The sequence below is a fragment of the Ylistrum balloti genome, unplaced genomic scaffold (assembly GCF_031769215.1).
Source record: "Ylistrum balloti isolate Yb309-2 unplaced genomic scaffold, AGI_CSIRO_Ybal_v1 Utg369802, whole genome shotgun sequence".
Taxonomy (NCBI): Eukaryota; Metazoa; Mollusca; class Bivalvia; order Pectinida; family Pectinidae; genus Ylistrum; species Ylistrum balloti.
In genome coordinates this window covers 874,149-881,240 of record NW_026781979.1, presented here as the reverse complement: position 1 = coordinate 881,240, position 7,092 = coordinate 874,149, and positions in this window count along the sequence as shown.

Genomic DNA, 7,092 nt, shown 5'->3' with positions numbered 1-7,092 from the left:
ATTGGTCTCAGTGATGGAATTGTATTTATCCTAAATTTCTTTGACGTACATTTCGAAAGAGTGATTAGCATAATGTCAAAAATATTTTTTAAAATTTTAATAGTTAGGATTAAATTTTGCTTTATATTCTTACTCTTGATGTATTATTACACTTAAAGAATTCTAAAAGACTTATTTTTTGTCAAAATTAAAAAAAACATTGAATTATATTGTGAATTAAGTCGGAATATAAGCATTTTAAGGAAGGGAAGTTACTCTTGTTGACTAAATATTTTTAATTATCATAACCTTCGAGAGTTACTTCCCTTCTTTTCACGTATTGCTCTCCGCCCATGGATACCCGAGTGAAATAGACACAGCACAAGGCAACCAAAGGAGAATAATTCCATGCCGAGTAACAAACTGAATGTAGACTACAAATATTCGAAATACAAAAAATTAATCAGAGGTTCTGTAAAGGATCATAAATGGTCCTGTATCGGTTATGCAATTAAAATCCTTCACAATATTCAGAAATGTTAATATCAATGAGATAAACGTATTCGATAACAAATCGATATTTTGATGTTATCAAAAATTAAAAAAAAAAAAAAGAAACATAACATATATATCTGGTTTTGATATCGTGCTATTTGACGCAAGCATTACACTAACTGGTGGGGCTTTATCAAATAATGCAATCAAACTGTAATAGTCATGTCAATAGTATGATAGCTTACGAGTGCAATTTAATTTCCTCGTTATTTTGACCCGCTAACTTTGCCGTAACCTACATGTCACGTCATAAACATAAAATCATGGTTCTCCGGAAATTATCGGATGTATGGAAATTACAAAAAATATACAGGGCTAGTGTACATCCCACATCTAGATTTGGATACATTTTTGGATTTCCTCGCTTCCTTGGCTTCAACATAGGCTCTCAGTATTTAGAAACAGCGGTGTATCGGTGTATTTTCTAGATGGTTTTAGTATCTAAGTCTAAAATTGTATTAAATGGTGATATTAACTTGTGTATTTTTGTGAACAATGAGTTGATATTAAGCCGTGTATGCTCCCACGTGTCTTCTATTCTGTATACATCAATTATTCAACTATGTATGTATAATGAGTACTTTAAAATGTCCTCATGGTTACCTCATGTAGAACATTAACGTAAATTTATTACTGTGTGTGTAGTGATGGCTGATAATTTGGTGGCGTACTGATACCATAAACCCCGGTGATTCCCAGTGTGGCACTGCACACTACGTCGACGACGACGACGACGACGATGATGATGACGATGATGATGATGATGATGATGATGATGATGATGATGATGATGATGATGATGATGATGATGATGATGATGAACCAACGTTATAATTGCAGATCTTCAGGCATAGACTCATACGCGTACACAAAAGCATGTATTCGAAGGTCAATGTTTGATTGCTCGGTATAAAGTATTCGGTATGTGTCTCCGACCATTTCCGTCTCGAGAAATCCGGACTTCCCCATAAAATACATCAATTTGAACAAGGTATCTGTGTCAGGTCAGATCACTAAAAACGAGACACCAGTTAGCTTTATAAGCATGGGCCTGTCTTGTCCATTGAGACACCCGTGTCACTGGCATGCTGCATGTTTCCGAAAAAGTTCTGACGTTGCCCATACGGTACTATGTATGATGTCATTCTTATAAACACAATCGACATAACTTTTTTCAAGATAAGAAAAACACAACAGAAATCTCGATTATATATGAGACGTTGGCGAAGAAAAAAAATCAATAAAACGTTGTCTTATTTGGAACTCTTTTGTTTACATAATGACGGATATCATTGGCGGGAAGTCCTGATATCAGATGGCGTCTGTTTAAAAAGGTTACGATAATTCAATTTGACCTCTGTGAGTGTTCCAACCTCTAGCTAAACAAAAGCTTAAGCGCAAAAAAATCAATGTTTACATTGTAAATATAAAGATTAAAGTGTCTTTTGGTGGTTTGTCGAAAGATGAAATACCGTATGGTATCGACATTTTGTTGTATATGACCCCGTCTAGGGACCATTCGACACAATCCATCGTGTTGCTGTACCCGATGATACTGTAGGTAGTCCGAAGACTCTTCCTATATCGGTAGGCGTGTCTTTAGCAACGTGAGATCAGACGAGATGGACAACGGCACAAACATTGAATGTTATAAAAAAATTGTTTCAGTCTAATGGTCTTGAAAGAATGTCGAGTGCGGGAATCGAATGAATTTCCAAGAATTTACCCAATCTTAAGAATGACGGATATGTCCGAGTGGTTCCGAGTGACTGTTTACAAGTTACAGCTTCTCGTCGAACTGAAACCACTCCGGTTGTATAATGACAACAGGCTTATCAGACCGTACCACTGATTAAATGTCAAGCAAAGGGGAACAATTATTTGAATTGTACTTCGTCTCGGTCAGACATAATTACCCTACCTCACTTGAACACAGGCTCCAACACCAAGGACAAAAGCAAGGTGTTGCGATTGGAGACGTCCGGACACCATAGTTCCGATACTCTTGATATTGTTTTTGAAGGATTGATTCGTCATCGATTTATCAGTTCTGAGTTAGAAATAAGTTTTTGCTGACATATCGAAATTCTCTTGCTAAAGGGTAATACAAAGACACACAAGTGAATAACACCTTTGGATTCAAATTCAAGATTATATTAAGTCCCTTATACCTAAGCGTTTGAAATATTTGAATTTTTGGGGGGCTAGGTAAATATCCGATATACACACAGTCGGGGGATGTAAAAAGGAATATTTCCGTAACATGTTTGTTCTCGGGTTCCTGTGAAGCATACATCTCGTCTTTCTCGTATTCTTGGACGGTATGATAGGGGGTGAGTGCTGAATTATAATAGCGAAGGGTAGTAAGAATTGGCCGGAAGGGCAGGTACTCTATCCACAAAATTCAGTTTCATTCGTAATTCTCAATATTCGAAGAATTGAACATGAAATATTGTAATAAAACCAAAAATTTGTAATTGTAAAGAAAAGAATGTCTCGTGTTATTTAACAAAAACATATTCCCTAATATACATTCGTCATTTTTTTATCAATCTTTATTCGGAAAGCTAAAATTTAATATTAATCACTAAAAAATAACCTCTGACCAAAATAGCACTGCCGTTTAGTGAGATAACTTTCAAGTTTATTAATATATATCGAGTGGTTCAAAGACTATGATAATAGTTATAATCTATGATATATCACATAACAAAACAATCTTTATCTCCAGATCACAACCTATAACAGTATAATACGTGTATGCAAATGTCTGTTGATGAAAGAAGTTGGTTTTTAAATAGACCGCCAAGGTAGGAAGGCATTCTGCCACGTCAGTGACGCTAAGGGAAGGGGTACGAATTACATAATGTGCTAAAACAGGCCCTTTCAAACTTACATAGCGTGGGCAATTCGCGGAAAAAAAGACCAAAATATCTGAATAGGTAATCCATACACAAGTACACGCTCAGTCGAATCTCCAGCACAAGCATCGAACAGCACACAGGTATGTCACAGCATAAATTCTCTCTTTATACAATAAACAAGCTAAACACCCGTTCAGGTTATAAAACATTGACTAATGCACAACGAACATCACGATAATTTAAAGTTTCGATAAGCTAAAAATAACACCAGGACATATTCATTCCCCGAATATATCATGATACGAGCTTTGTTATATGATATTTCCGGGAACTCGTCAGATATATATATATATGTCACCGTGGTCACCACTTTAACTCATTGCAGGTTTGTTCGAGGATCAAAACAGGCCGGATCGTCATCAACACTGCGACATATTTGTTCGTTCTTTTGGGGTCTCAAGTCGGCATATCATTGTACCGTTATGGAATGCCCCTTGAAACTCTATATTTAACGAACGAAATAACAGCTTGGACAGAGGACACTACTTGGATGTAATTTAGGTTTTAACCTTCACGACCGGGGCATAATATTTTTTCTCTCTTTCCTTTGGCATGTAATGAAGGTTGATTGCAAATACGGTTGGTATCATTTCATTTAGTCGACCAATACATTGTTGGCTTTGAATACCTGGCCAGCGCATGTTACACTGTGGATTTTCAATTTGTTGACCAGACACAGAGTCTATGCATGTACTATGTTGAAATACGGTCCGATAACAATGCTATTTTTGTCGCTGGTTTTATTCCTCTGTGTAATTCATGATAATTTAATCTTGATTTGCGACTACCTGCATGTTTTTATTATCAAAATTAGTCATGATTGGGAAAGGTTAGTTATGGAACTAAGTATGTCTGTTGGATGTCTGTTGGCGGTCAAGCATAGCATAATTTGTTTACGCGGAGTCCTTGTTCTCGGGTAAACGTGGGCTGGTAATTATTAGAGGCCAATCAAAGCAGTGTGAGAATAAATACACGTCATTTACATGGAAATTTGAGTTCTAAGGCGTTGACTCACATGTACAGAAATAACGTTGGAACAAAGAAATTAAATTACACTTGATTTTCTAGTCTAAACGATCACATCGTCGTCACATTTCATTAGCGCCAGTGTATGCCACGGATTTTGTGCATTTTCTATCGCGGTCCATACAAACATATTTAATTTCAACCAATCAGGATGAAACTTTGACCGAAAGCAACCAATCAAGATTTAAACATTTTGATATAGATATATAGAACAATATGATTTCGTGGGCTGGGAATGTGTCCAAACGTGATCTACATGTAGGTGTACACGTGCCCGTACGACCAGCTGTTGCTTCATCTTTCCTCAATTTCGTTACGGAAAGGGACTCGAGTATTTTTCAAGTATGACATATCCGTGACGAAACAGATATTGTTCGATACATATTTCCGTCCTTTTGGTGATACATGCGGAAAGAACAAAGCGTTTCTGCTAAACAAAAATTTCCTTCTTCCCTTAGTGCCTGATAACGAGAAATCGACAAACCATGTTGTCCACACAGAACAAGTGGAGAGGATTTCGGAGAGCCAGCATTTCCTGTCTAAATAGTTGATTAACCACGGTCAAATACTGTGATCAGTAGTAATATAACAATAATATCTCCGTTTTGTCGTCTTTCTGTACATGAGAAAATATTATACTAAGCATTCTCTGGTTCATATCTTTGTTCGCGGAATGTAACGCCCGTTTGTTTGTTCTAGACCCATTATCTTGTTTATATCTTCATACTTGTGTTGAAGTAGATTTTCTCTGTCCTCAATTGCTACATCATTTTTTTAGTTAACATTGAACTCCTTCAACCAAGGACGTTCTAAATGAAAACATATATTTAAACCAAGTGAAGAATTTGAAAATGCCATATCCTTGATTGAACAATGGAACCAGGGAATGTTACATTTCAAAACTGATTGTAATACTTCTTGTTTTTAAGGAATGAGACATATATACCTGAAAATAGACGCTACAGCACATGAACGTCTTTGTGTCTTATCTAACGAGCGAAAAAAGACAGAAGAGCAGAGCAGCGAAAGTATAAAGGAACGAGAGATCTTGGAGGGGTCTTGGCACCGACCATTTCTTTGGTCTTTGTTTGGAGTCTATAAGTTGAATATTTTCCATTCAGTTCTTAGTTTGTTTTCTTTACTATAGGAAATTTAACCAATTCCTCTAAAACATGGTGGTAATAATACTTAATTATCAAATCCAAGATGGTCACCCGTTGGCCGTTTTATTTTTCTGATCAGTCCCAAAATCAAAAGGGCACAGCTAGGGCAAAGGAGAACCCAATAAATGAAATCAGAGGACGATCCATCAAGAGCTTAAGAAATAGCAACAACAGTCTTTCATAGTCAAAATATAAGTTTAAAATACAATGGAAATTTGAAAATGATCCATCCAGTACTTAGCGATATCACATTATTTAATGTAAAATTTCAAGATGCTCGCCCGTCGGCCATTTTGTTTTTCGGTTGAACTTCAAGTTGGAACAGTGTACAACTATAGACCAAGGGAACCAACGTGAAATTTAAAAAATACCCATCCAGGAATTCTCCAGCAAAAGCGAAAATATCTTTAAGACAGAAGGAAGGAGGTTAACTAAGGATAAACTATTATTTAAACAGCTCACCATCTAACGAAAAGAAGGGGGTTACAATCATCATATGTCAATTCTGTGACCACTCCCATTTTGATAATACAAACTCCTCTCTTGCTTCACCTACGGCTTTCTGGTAGTTATTGTTGTAGACACCTCTATGTATATACCTATAGGTAACTTTCTGGTAGTTATTGTTGTAGACACCTCTATGTATATACCTATAGGTAACTTTCTGGTAGTTATTGTTGTAGACACCTCTATGTATATACCTATAGGTAACTTTCTGGTAGTTATTGTTGTAGACACCTCTATGTATATACCTATAGGTAACTTTCTGGTAGTTATTGTTGTAGACACCTCTATGTATATACCTATAGGTAACTTTCTGGTAGTTATTGTTGTAGACACCTCTATGTATATACCTATAGGTAACTTTCTGGTAGTTATTGTTGTAGACACCTCTATGTATATACCTATAGGTAACTTTCTGGTAGTTATTGTTGTAGACACCTCTATGTATATACCTATAGGTAACTTTCTGGTAGTTATTGTTGTAGACACCTCTATGTATATACCTATAGGTAACTTTCTGGTAGTTATTGTTGTAGACACCTCTATGTATATACCTATAGGTAACTTTCTGGTAGTTATTGTTGTAGACACCTCTATGTATATACCTATAGGTAACTTTCTGGTATTTATTGTTGTAGACACCTCTATGCAGCTTTCTTGTTATTACTGCAGATACCAAACGTAACCTTCTGGCTTTTTGGATGTTATTATTGATATCATATGCAACTTTCGTGTTGCTATTACTGTAGACCCACATATAAGTAGGTTTTGATACATATCGTTGTAGATATCTATGTAAGATTTCCTACTGTTTCTGTAGTTTTCTATATTCAACTTACTGGTTCTCATTTATTGAGTTGAATATCGCCAGTTCTTTTGTACACAAGTACACAAAGAGGTTAGAGCTTATGAATAAGTGTCTTTAATTAACAGCTGAAGCA